A 13,872-nucleotide genomic window follows, 5' to 3' on the forward strand; every position below is an offset into this window, starting at 1 on the left:
CAAACAACTTGTTTCCCAGAAACAACATGTTAGGAACACAGTTTGGCCAAGAAGAAATAAATACAAGCCCTGCAGCAAACTTACATTAAAAAGGAGCATTTCTTTAAATGTCAATGCACTGCTACTTTTTCATTTCATGAACTTAAAAATTTTGGAAACTAAAAAAAATAAACAGTAATTGTAGTATGTGAAAAAGGGGTGTTTGGAAGTAATGAGGAAGTAAGAAAGATGAGCTTCAGAACCAGTTTTCCTTCTTTTTTTTTTAAATTCACTTTTGAAATGGGAAAACCATGTTAAGCAAAATATTAATCATAACGTCACTAATGTTTCTAATCCCACGTTTAAGGTAAGGTATTCTTTTCATGAAATGCTGCTCCTTTTTTCTGCAGACACACCTCGGTGTTTGTGGCCAACTGGCTCAATTCTAACTTCATCTGCCTGCAGAGCTTGTTTCTAACTCTCTGTCTTATCCAGATGTTGCTTTGAATACTTCAAAGCTACCAGTTAGCTCCAAACAACTGATAGTTCTACCTGTGCTGTTGCCGATTGAACCGCAATCCATATCTTGTTTTCTTTCTTTTCTTTTTTTTTTTGAAGATTTGGTATATATTTGGATATATATATATATAAATCTGTTTATCAGCATTTCAATCTTGTCTGACTTTCTGTCTGAGTTTTTATTTTGTTGTTGTTTTAAGTTGCTTTTATGGACTTCTACCTGCCAATGGTGGTATGTGTAAAACACACAAACAACACAGCAACAACATTCAGCTCTTACAGAATGAATAATGAAAAAACGCATCTTTCTACTGATGCAGCTGCACAGGTGAAGTAACTGTCAGCTCTGGGTGCATCACCCTGTGGGAACCTCAGCATCACTTTACAACCCACTGTTTCCTCTGTGACCCAGGACTGTGATGATACACTGCAGTTTGTCCGCGCAAATGACTGATCAGTGAAAACACCTGTGCCACTATAAAGTCTGATGTGGACACTTCCTCAAGCTCTGACACCCTCCCACAGGTATCCACTACAGGTATCCACATACTGAATCTTATTTTATTTATGGGGCACAATGCCACCTCAACAAATTTTAGTTGTTAATTGCAGTTGGATTTGTTATTATTTTAATGAATTTCATGATTTCCCCCCTGCATTCAATATCCTAATAGATGCTCAACCTCCTGAACTTAAAGATAAAAAGACAGTCCATCTGCCAGCAAACTTAAATCTGGCTGTTTTGAACGTTGTCCAACAAATTTTCCTTCAAACTTTAATTTCTCCCAGTCCTGCACAGGGGGAAGGACAGGTGAGGTAACAGCTGCAATATATTCTGAAGCTCTAAAGGGAAGACATGTTGACCTTGGAGAGTTTTCTGCTTTTGACTATAACGCATTAACTTTGAAATGTCAGCTGCCACATTTAGCCGTAGCAATTTATAGACCCACAAAAACTCAGTCACTCCACTTCTTAAATTGAATTCTCTGAATTTCTCACATGCATTCATATTAAAATGGTAGTTCTACTTCAATGAGGGATTTTAACATGCACATTGATAATAAAGCACCTGCCAAAGCAAATGACTTTTTTTTTAAAATCTAAATATTTAAAGTTGACACATAACATAAAGCTTCATCTCTTGGTCAACTCCTGCATTCAAAACATGTAGTTAAAGGAGGTTTTCGTATTTTATATGACCTCCAAAGATGGTGTGTTACTCCTGAACTGACCTCAGACTAGTAACAACAACAACAACTACTAACAGGTTGGTGAACCAATGATCGAATAAAAATAGCCAATTTCAGGTAAAACACTCAGAGAAACCAAATCCTGCAAGGTTGGATGGTGGGTCCGGGTGGGCGGGGTTGCAGCATGGCTGAGGGCAGTGACTGCTTTGTAGTGACATCACAAAGTTACAGAAGTCCTGACGGCTGGTTTTGAGGCTCAGTTTCTGAATACAGGCAGTGCGCATTTCTCTGTGGACTGAGGCTTTGATACTTTCACAGTATTAATATAGAACCTAGACCTGCTTTTTAATCAAAGATCTACCTTTATACAATATGGGGCCGTTAAACCATCACTCAGTATCTCTAGAGTCAGGTGATGATAAATCAGGCACGCACACATGCACAAAACTAATCTGCAGCAGTGTGTACATGGAGGTCATAGAGGGTATAATCTATAGCTTCACAATGTGGGAGCAGGGAAATAAGAGAAACCTGCACAACCCACTTATCTGGGGAAAAGAATTCACAGTTTTGATTTGAAAATACTTATGTGTCTGGAGAATGTTACACCTGCTCTCTGAGATACATTTTTCCGCTCTGGTTTGTCTATAGTGGCGAGGATGTGAATGTGTAACACAAGCTTTTAACCTCCTTTGCAAATCACCTCCCCTTTTGTACATTATTACTCTGGAGCGTATTTCAGATAAAGGGTTTTTTTGCATGAGCGAGTTCAGTTGAACATTTTCAAACAACATGAACAGTGTGAAGGTTGGTCACCTCCTCTCAAGCATTTATAAAGTACCTTTTGTATAATGTTTATGCCAGGGCCAGTATGCACAGTATAAAGTCACAGAGAGTGCAATCTTGTGTGTTAAGTGAGTTAAAAATGAAAGAATGATGTAAAAAGCAGAAACATTCTTTGAGAGTTGGGACTTTGCATCAGTTCCCAAATTATTTAATAGAGCTTCAGAGATCTTTTAATGTCAGTTCAGTCAGCCAACTCACGTGGAAAAGATTACATGTAAATGTAGATTATGCACAGAATTAATGTTTGGTGGCTCTGACCTCATTGCAACCCACAGGGAAACATTAAGCTCAGCTCAGCAGGGGGTGGGAAGCAACGATACAAACTACTCCCCAGGGGTGAGCTAGATCCAGAGCCTACAGATGGATGCTAGGTTGGGTGGAGGTGAGGCTTTTGAAACACTGACAGCAGTGGCAGGCAGGTGTTTACAGGCACGCAGCAAGGGAATACACAGAGCAGTGATGGCTGAAGTTCACTGTCATGAGGGTGTGTTGGATATGTGCTGCTGGAGAAGAAGCATCACACGCATAAAGGCAGAGGAGTCACTTTCCAATACGGGTGGGCGATCTTATGATCTCATATCGTGGACGATCTTACTTTGGCATATTATCTACCTATCAAATGAAATGTACAGATTGCATCATTAAAGAAGCAGCTGGTGACGGCAGTCCTTGTTCTTCTCTGCAGCCTCTGCGAGTTTGGCGTAGCGGCACATGGACCAGTTCTCCACTTGAGCAGGGCAAGAACCACCGTCACCAGCTGCAGTCCAAGAGGGAGAAGTTAAAGTTCCTCTGCTGCAGGCAGGACAACACGAGGCGGCACCAGCTTGAAATCATTCAATTCATGATGTAATGGATTCAGCATGAATATAATAAAAAGTTTACACCTAACACATGCGTACCACTTACTACTGTGTTGTCATTATATTGTTCTCTATGTCTTTATAGCTGCTAGATAACTGGCTCCTTCATGGATGACAAGACATTCATGGTTCCCAGAGGATGAATCCCTGTTGAATAACAATAATGCTAAAAGTGATGACATCCAGTACTCACTTTTATTACACCCTCACCATATTTTTTTTTTTTTTTTTTTTTTACACACTGTGAAGTCTAAATGGTTCATCTGGTTTCATGTAAGAGGGCACCTTTACTGTAACACTCAGTGGAAGCAGGGGTGGACTGAAACAAACATCAGGCTGGAAATGTAACTCCATCCCAGGCCCCCCCTCACAAACCATCAGACTGCTAATTTTGGTGATGTAACAGTTACCAGACTAGTTATTAATTAAGCCGCTATGTTCATTTGGGAGGATAATTATTCAGATTACAAAATACGAAAAATTGGCGAAAAAACGAATAAATATGAAAGAAATGTTCAATTATATTTTTTTTATTCTTACATTATTATTATCATTATTATTTGTAATCATTCTTTATTATCATTTATTTAGTACGAATTATTTACAATTATTACAGGAGAAATTGAGGCTACATGTGTGCCCTATAGCCACAGCAGAAATCTTTAAATATATTTATATAATATCAATACCTTAATAGAATATTAGGTCAAGGGCAGTTTTCCATTTCAAAACACATATTTCATACAGTTTAGTTTAGTTAGTAGCAGAAAAGTGACCATAGATTCCTTCACACACACACACACACACACACACACACACACACACACAGGTTTTGGCTAATATAACTTGAAATGCTGGTTATGTCTCTTTCAGTCTGTCCTTTGAGGGCTGGTCTTTGAACATGTGGCAGGCAGCAAAGAAAAGGAATGATGTCAGACCTCCGCTGCTCTGTCTTCCTCTGCTGCATCTCTGAAGCTGTTTGCTCTTTGTCTCTCATGAATTCAGTTTTTAACTCGCCTATTATAATCTAATGAGCATATTGAACCCAGACACGCTTCCCCATGCAATTTCAGTAAGAAATCGTAATGTGATAAAAACGAGTGAAAAAAAGGGGGGGGGGGGGGAGCGGACCTCCCGATGTAGCTGCACTCTTTGGAAAATATTCCTTTAGTTCCTTAGAGTTTAGAAGGAAGAATATTCACAGAGATGACGACATCTGCGACAGTCTGCAGGAAGACGCACACAGGGATTCTTCCTCTGTGAAAATCTGAAATCCTAACAGCTTCCTTCTCATACTATGCCAACACAAAACACACATGACATTCCCTGCTAGTACGCTAGTAAAGTGCTTCCCATGGTGCACACATTTCATAGCATGTCTTAGTCGTGTGAGTGGTGGCGTGAGGGAGGGGAGGTGGTGGTGGTTGGGGGGCATTTTGGCAGACAACGGGTGAAGTAATTATGGAAAAGGTCAAAGAATATCCCGGCCTCTGCAGCTATTTTTTGGTAATTTTCATCTTAATGGTGCAGCGTGCAGCATTTTAAAAATCAATCATTATCACTACATTAGTTTTGAGGTATTAGTATAATTACCATAAATAAGCAAGGCCATCACCAAAAGGGTTGGCAGCCTCTCCTGGCCTTGACACTGCATTTTGGATGAGTGTGTGCCACCAGGTCGGATTTAAAGGCAAATCAGCTGGACTTTTTTTTTTTTACTGCTTCTCACAGGAGGAGGACGCTTTTGTTGCAGTAGGGAAAAAAAAAAAAAGATGCAACTCTAGGACTGTATGGCGACTGCATATATGAATTATTGTGGGAACAGACAAAGCTTTTGCATATTTTACCTCATTTACTGTAAATGAGATGCTTTAAACCACAAAAACCAAAACCACAGTTAATAATTTTTCAAGCCATGCTGTTGTGCTTTTGAAATTTTAATGCTCTTTTCCTACCAAGTATCTTTTCATTTCCAAATTGTACAAAAAAAAAAAAACTTAGACTCTTGAAATTAGCCATAGTTGAGTAATCGCCTTATTTTGGATATTTTCACCACTTTATCTTGCCATCAAACAGCACTTTCCTTTGGCACTAGAGTTTTTGAACCCAAGTGCACCTACGCTTAGCGCCGTCTGACTGCGTAGGTTCGCTTGTGCGTAGGAATACGGTAGTTCAAGGGTTGAAAAAATGTAGTTCCAAAGAAGAGGGCTGTTTGATGGCAAGACAAAGTGGTGAAAATATTCAAAATGAAGTGTACACTTCAACTGATAATGTTTATTTTCTGTGGGCATTATTTATCCGGACGGCCCCATCCACAGCAGCACATCACTCAGTTTCTGTGCCGGTGCTTTTAACTGGCAGAATACTGATCTGAATCTTCTGCAGGTAATACACCGACTACAGATAACAACCTCACACATCCCCACATCAAACAACCCAAACTATCGCTTTCCAGTGAAGATCTGCATGAAGCAGCACCTCGGCACTGCTTGCAAAGCTTAAATTCTTTGAGCTCACAGTAATAACTGAAGGTGACTCAGAGAAGGGTATCAACATTTTAATCAGCTCAGATTTTCTCTCAGCTGGACTGTGGTCAGTCAGAGAACAATGTTTACAGAGAGTTTAGAGAGAAAATCGCCCTAAAAGTGAGAAGGATGTGTCGCCTCCTTCCCCACTAGAAATTATGCTACTAACGGTCTCACATGGGAGAGTGGTCTCAGACTTTTGGCTCTATATTTGTTTGAACTTTTGGCATTTTGCTAAGGATCCAGATATTTTCTGACACAGTTGTTCATCTATTGCACAAATCATTCACCCACAGCCAGAGGCCAGAACTATCTCTCTCACTGAGGAGAGGTTTGGTGGGGTGGTACATTTTTATTACCTACTGAGGAAAATGTCGTTTTCCTTCTGTAACTTTGTGATGTCACTACAAAGCAGCCGCTCTCAGTCATGCCCCAAGACCCGCCCACCTGGACCCACCATGCAGCCTTGCAGGATTTGGTTTCTTCAGTGTTTAAACTGAAATCTGCTATATTTTTATTCAATCACTCTCTTCTGATTGGCTCACCGACCTGTTGTTACTAGAGCTCCAGAGAGAAGCCTGAAGTGTTGAAATGACATTGTATTGACTGTTTTTTTTTTTTATACTAAAGATAACTCGTTGTCGGCAGGATTCGAACCTGTGCGGGGAGACCCCAATGGATTTCTAGTCCATCGCCTTAACCACTCGGCCACGACAACTTCTGCAGATCTCAGCAAGTTACGCAGCCTCCTGTGGATCGATTTACACTCATTTTTAAAGCTAAAGGAACTGTAATACTATTTGCTCTATTTTTGGGTATTATAATTGCCTACACATTGGTGGGAAGTTACAGAAAGTAATGTGTCCATTTAGCAGCAAGGAAGAAGTAAACCCAAGAATCTAGATGTTGCTCAGATCTATATGATGCTATAGACAAACAACCGGAAACATTCTGTTTACCTGCTTCACACAACACGCAGACCACAGACGGTCTTCCTTCAGGTGATTGACACTTTGTCATTATGCCTAGACTCAGCAGGTGTCTCTCACGGAGGAAACCAGAGGAGGCCTCATGGGTTTGACCACACCCATCTTCATTTTGACCTCAACTACACTCCTGTACAGATCTGTGACTGTATCTTTCACGGTTGTGAAGCCATTGCGTTGACAATCAACGTACAAAGTGCCCAAGTACTCAAAACCACCTCTCAGTATTTGTCTCCAGGACCACATATTTCCATGACAACACACACTCACACACACAGACTCACAAGTTGAAAACAATAGCAGCCACGCTGTCGCGGCTGGTAAATACAGGAAGGATAGAGTGCGGTGCTACGATGCTATTATTCACTTGGAGCTCAAGTAGCCACACTCAACCCACCATAGAAGATAACTCATTTGCATGAATGTTTCATTTTCCCTTCTCTCACATATAAGCACACACTCACTTGTTTGCAGGGACACATCCCCCTTTATATCTATCTGCAGAGGTCAGAGCCCAGACCAAGCACTTCATGCCTCATCCCAAGACAATTCATCACACACTGTGAATCACTGTTGCACACTGTGGTAAATATCCACTTCTTAATCCATGCAGATTGAAGAGCCGCATATTTCTCTTTTCCCCCCTCTCTCCTTATTCATAAAATAAAATGTCTTCATGGCGGAGGAGAACAGTGTTATTCATGATGAGACTCTATGAAATATCGACATAACAGTTTTTCTCAGTTTTTCCTGATATATATATTTTTTTTTTTTCATTTGTTTCTTATGTGATGTGGGATGTCAAATGTGTAGGAGCTTGATGAAATGAGGTGTAAGGTGCGTTTATATTTATCAGATATAATTCTGCAGTTGGCAGAAGAATATAAGATTGTGTAGGTGAATTTGAACAATGTATGTAGTTAAATTAGTATAATACAAAATAAGTATACCTTATCCTAACTTACATAACTTTATTAACAACATGGGTTTCATCTGTGCTGAAACAGTACAAACTGAGGTCTGACAGTGAGGTGATCACTTTTAATTCATGTTGCGACTCGTATGAACTGACTGCAGTAAAAACAATATTATCTGAAAAGAGTAAACACCAACACATTGGCATTTAAACCCCTGACACTAAGAGCACAATAGGGACAGAGCATTTCTGATGCAGGGACATGCAGGCGATGAAAAATGTAAATATCAAAAAATAATTGTTTGAAGTCCCTTTCCTATTCTACAACCCAGCTCCTGCGGGGGAAAAGGGAGGCAACATAAAACCAGATGGAGTTGGTTTAGTAGGAGTGATTTATTGGTAAGGAGCTTGGAAAATTAATACAAACAACAAATGAGATAAACTAACAAGGGAAATGGTGCAAATGGATGCTGTTTAAAACAAATAACTAAATATAACCAAAAGAGGACTGTAGGTAAACAGGAGTTACAACTAGCTTTATAAAAGGAAAACAAAAACGAAAATAAAACCTCTCTAGCTGTTCTGACCTGATTTTAAACAGCCAAACAGCACCATCGTACATCTATGTCTGGCCCAGTACCCACATAGTCCAACATGTACCTCAACACTAATACACAAAGTTTAACGAGTTACTTCAACAATTAACATAAACAAACAACAACAACAACAATATGCTGGCGAGTTACAAGCTGGCCAGCCTTGTACTCTAATTGCATTGGGTTTATTGGTGGGCTGGGCCGGGTGCCGCTCCATTCAGGTTCCAGAAAGTGAAGTGGTAAATGGACTGCACTTATACAGCACTTTATAAGTCTTAGCGACCACTCAAAGCACTTTACATTACTTTACTTGCCACATTCACACATCTCACCCTTACACACACTCATACACTGATGGAACAGCCATCAGGAACAATTTGGAGTTCACCATCCAAGGACACTTTAACACGCAGACCGGAGAACCATATCACTTTGGTCTAAAGCAGCTATGAGTTATTTTGTCTGTAGCTAGCTAGCTTGTCACTCGTCAAAAGAGCCAAGGACTATCCACAACGGCCGGTAGTCAAGCTGGCTTCCAGAGACAATATCCTATTGTGGCCACAGGAGGGCAGTAAACTACAAGATGAATGCAAACAGATTTTTTCAAATCCATCACAGGTCAGAAAACTGTTCTGAGACGTATCACTTCCACTTCGATATCATCCTAGTTGAGGTCTATTTTTTTTAGCTTTAACTTTTTGCCTTGCGTGCCACTGGTATGATGTCTGTGTGTTCTGACGTGTCTGAGCCATGACACTGGGAACAAGTGGTGTGACATGTGTGGCAAAATGTGTCGGTGACAGATCAGAGGCAGAGAAGAAAAACATTACTACAAAATGTGGATTCATATCGTCAGAGCATGTTATCAATTCATATGCAAAACTGCTCTGTACACCCTCATTCAATACGCTACACAGATTCAAGTGACTCAGATCTATGGAAATGCTTTTTCTTTTTTTCCTTCCATCCTCTCCTTTCTCTTCTCTATTCAGTTCCTTCCCTCTATATTTTCTCTTCTACTTCTTTCCTACCCTCTCCCAATCTTTCCAGCCTGTTTCTTCATCTGCAGACTAACCCAAGAAAAAGACCACAGTACTCTGCTCTATTGGGTGCCAAATTCTGATTGATTGAAGAGCGAAGAGCTGGCGGCAGGTATGTAGCTGACCAGTGTATAAGGCCTCGGAGATGAGAGTTAAACCTGGCACTAACAGATAGCCAGATACCATGGCTGAGTGGACAGCACCTATCCGACAACTTCGAGATTTGCAGTTAATTCCGCTTCTTTTCTTTCTTCTTTCTCTTCGTGAACGTAGTACAGAACAGGCAGGTATCTGTTCTGCCAGTTGTATTTTCAGTTTGAATCTAAAATGAAAAATTAACCTGTTCTTCCGACTTGTCATGGTCTACGATGTTTTGGAAATAGTTTTTGTAAACTGCTCTGTTTTAAACATGCACGGTTATGTATCAAGAAAAAAAAAATCAAATGGATGTTCAATTTTCCATTTTGTAAGAAGATGAAGTTGGCCTCTGGTTTGTAAGTTCAGTAAAAAACTTTCTTGGCTGATTATGCATATATCTACTACTTAACCTCTTGAACCTCATGCCTTATTTCTTAAAACGAACAAGAAGAAAATGATTATTATTCCACACTGTATCATGACATAAATTCACCCTATTCCCTACTGTCTGCTTGCTCCATTTTCTCATTGAAGCTTTAACATGCTTACATTGTGTGAAATATTTAACGGTAAGATGCCATAATTTCATATCTGCACCATTAGACCAGATGGAAATATTCAGACTAATCAATTTTAGATATTTGCATTTGAATTTCACCACGCTTTTCATTTCATTGATACGCTCAATGTGTTGGAGCTCTCCCCGGGGAACGGCAACTGCAAATTGCTGAAGGGAAGGCTCTGGCTGTTGTGTGTGACTATGCACCAAACAACTGCTTCATCCAGTGCCACATTTGACCATAAGTTCATGATTGTACTTGGCACCAGAACACCTTAGGCCAAAAGATCGATGATCAACTTTGCGGTTGCATCATCAGCACCCACATGTATTGGACACTTGGGTGAAGAGGGTGGTGGTGAGTTGGATCAGATGGCTGCTAGACAGACCTGGAAAACCGTGTAAATGTGGCACACATGTAGTGAAGGTGAACTGGAAAAGTCTTCAACTCCCACATCTGGAAGAATTTCTTGTTCATCCCAAGGGAGGTTAGGGACATGGACATGGAGTGGAGAAACCTAAGAACCATCGAAAGGAGGCTCCGACCAGCTGTCGAACCCCTGATCCAGAAGGAGCAACGTGGATTCTGTCCCGGCTGTAGAACAGTGGACCAACTTTTTACCCTTGCAGGAGTGCTGAGGGGGAGTCATGGTAGTTTGAGCAGCCAGTCTGTGTGTGCTTTGTGGACTTGGAGAAGGCTTTTGACCGCATCCCCCGGGGAACTCTTTCATTCAACATTCAGGCCGATGGTGAGACCAACAAGTGGAACCAAATGAAAATGATTAAAAGCTGCTGACATTACAGTCTATGCTCTCATCCTATATTGATAAAGGTTGTGAAGTTAATAATTGAAATAATATCAAACAGGCAGTGTGAGATATAATAAGTGACAACATGATCTATACTGGACATGAACACTTGAAGCATTCTGAGTTTAGTGGTCTAGTGGGTATTTCAACTCCACACACAGTAAGGAGGAAAAAAACTTTAACACAGAGAGGACACTACACTTAATACTCTTAAATTTGGTAGGTTATCACTTAAAGACAGTAGAGCAGTGGGGAATGCCTGAGAAGGATTGATACCAGGCTATTGTACACTACCTAACCCTGCAAAGTATTTTAATATTGAAATCAATTGTGTGAATAGTGACAACCTTAATGAAAAAAACAATTATGCGTGAATGGTCTGTTTGATTCCACAATATATAGAAATATAGAAAATGTAAAGTAATTAAAATCAACTGTATTTGATGAAGAAAGAAAAAAAATCTCCAGAACCTGACCACGTCCACAGGTTCAAACACACATAAGTAATTACAATTTCCAAGAACACATCAACCGTGCCTGCTGCTCTTATAGCTGGAGCGTGTCCAGGTCATCCTGCCTATTGATCCGCCACTGTTTTCCAATATTCTTCCATCTGCAGGGCGAACATCCTGCACCATGACACGTGTCAGATACAAACACCTTCATCTCACCTTCATGTCGAGACAGGTTCATTTACTCTCACCAACACGCACACACACAGATACACACTCGAAAACACCATCACAGACACGCTCCACTTCTCTCAGCAAATTATCACTGGGCCAAACAAACTCCAAACGACAAGCAACCCATTCACACAAGGGATCAATCAAAAATAAAAATGAACCAAGTCGACTGAACCGGATGAAAAAATGTAGATTTTCCAGTCCAGGTGTGGTTCTTGTGTAAATTCTCCTGAACATTTTACCTCACTATAGAAAGTAGCAGACCTTTATTAGAGATTAGAGATTATTGCTTTCCTTCCTCTGTTTTATATAAAGTATATCATCATTTTATATGTAGCAGTTCAGTCAACATTCTTCTAGTCAAGGCCTATCCAGCAGTTCAGGAAAGTTTAATCCCTTTCCTTCTCTGGAGGAAAGTTCAGAGTTAATTTAGTATCCGGCTTAACATTAACAAAGCCCAGTAAAGTAGATCATCAGAATGTATTCACTTGTGACAAAAAAAAAAGTACGTCAGATAGAAAGTCATCAGATACTGTGAGTATCGGTATAGTTCTTTTTGCTTATAGAGTTAATGCTTGTGAATGTGTAGACTGCATTGTGGCAGAATTCACAATTACCATTCCCAGATTGACCTTTAATTTGTTAAATCATGTGGCTATTCTTTGAGACCTGGCTCTTGTTTAAGTTCTGGCTTTTAGTAAAACTCAGTCCAGGAAATTATGCAAACAATTCCTTTATTGATAACAGTGCAACCGATGTAAATGCACACAGCAGAGTATTCCTGATTTGATGTTTGTTTTTGCCTGTTTATTTATTAGTTGCTGTGCTTTAATTAGTCCTGTTTTGATGTGTGTTTTGCATGCTAATTATTAGTTGCTTTTGGGATTATTTTCTAACTGTCTTTGGATTGTATGGGTTTGTTGTGTTTTGTAGTTTTGTTTGTGCACAGCTGAACTGAGCGCAATAGAGTGTGAACAAATTTACCTGATTGAGCACCAGGACCGACAGCAGGAAAAGCCAATCCACAGTTGGGAGCAGTAGACCGACGGATCAATCAGGGAAAGTGGACCTGCAGGTGGAACCACGGGTGGGGGAAGTTGTTCGAAACGCTGTGAAGACGTGAGTTACTGCTGCTGCACTGCTGGAAACACCCGCTGGACACTGATCGATGGAGCTGAGACGACATTTGTATCTATGGGCCAGAATGGACAGTACTGGGTGGAGGCTGAACCTTATTCCAAATGAATGCTTATATTGCTCTGTATCTGCTGGATATGTACAGGGTATTCAGAAAGTATTCAGACCCATTCATTTTTGTCACATTTTGGTATGTTGCAGCCTTATGCCAAAATGTTTTTTTATTTTTTTTATTTTAGCATAAAGAAATTTTTGCAAATTTGTTCAAAGGGAAAAACTAAAATATCACATTGACATAAGTATTCAGACACTTTGCTATGATTACTTTGCTATTTTTCTGGTTAAATTACGGTGGGGCAAACCCATACAGCGGTGTGGCTCAAATCAATGTCAGAAGTTCAATGTGAATGCATTCCCAATAGAATAGCACCCCTCCTCACAGCTAGAAACACACACACACACAGCAAGAGACTGAGCCAGAGATGAGACCAATATTAGATAAGAATGGACCAGTAAGACAAACTTTGACACACAGATCACCCAGTTCAACACCCCACATTTTTCTGAGTTGTCCTCAAACAACATGTGGTCTGGGTAGACTACAACGGAGTCAACATGCATCACCAACAAATCAAATATGCAACCAAGAGAGCATGAAAAGAAAATACACAAAACGCAACAACAAAGTCAGCACTGTTTCCAAAAGTAATAAAACTTATATTCACTCACCATTGGAGTTTTCAAAGGAGCAGAATCTGGAGATGTTACAGGTGTGCGATCAATTGGGTCCCGTCCTGGTTCACATCGCTGCCGGTTTGAATTCATCCCATGAATCCTTTTACAAGCTGCGGTTGCGTTTTTCCAATTCTTATATCCATTTTAAAAAAGGCCGCCTCTGAAGGGATACGCTGCCCGGCGCTACCCAAAAATGTGGGCAGGCGAAGCAAAAAGTTGAGTCCATCTCAACCGAATAATCAAGCCAGCTCCCGGTTACCTATTAGCCGTGAGGGGTAATTTTTCCTGATTGGGCGCCGAAGTCCATCTCTAGGTCGTTGGCTAATGTCAGTGGTAGCATTAGCATCATGG

The 13,872-nt window shown here is 40.4% G+C and overlaps 1 non-coding gene across 1 annotated transcript; it reads right to left on the bottom strand.

Annotated features, from left to right (window-relative positions):
• Positions 1–6,555: 6,555 nt before the first annotated feature.
• On the bottom strand, positions 6,556–6,637 carry trnas-aga. The gene has a single exon. It is a non-coding gene; the product is annotated as a tRNA-Ser (tRNA).
• Between the last annotated feature and the right edge of the window lie 7,235 nt (positions 6,638–13,872).

This window comes from Seriola dumerili, unplaced genomic scaffold, assembly GCF_002260705.1.
Source record: "Seriola dumerili isolate Sdu_G_001 unplaced genomic scaffold, Sdu_1.0 BDQW01000116.1, whole genome shotgun sequence".
Classification (NCBI taxonomy): domain Eukaryota; kingdom Metazoa; phylum Chordata; class Actinopteri; order Carangiformes; family Carangidae; genus Seriola; species Seriola dumerili.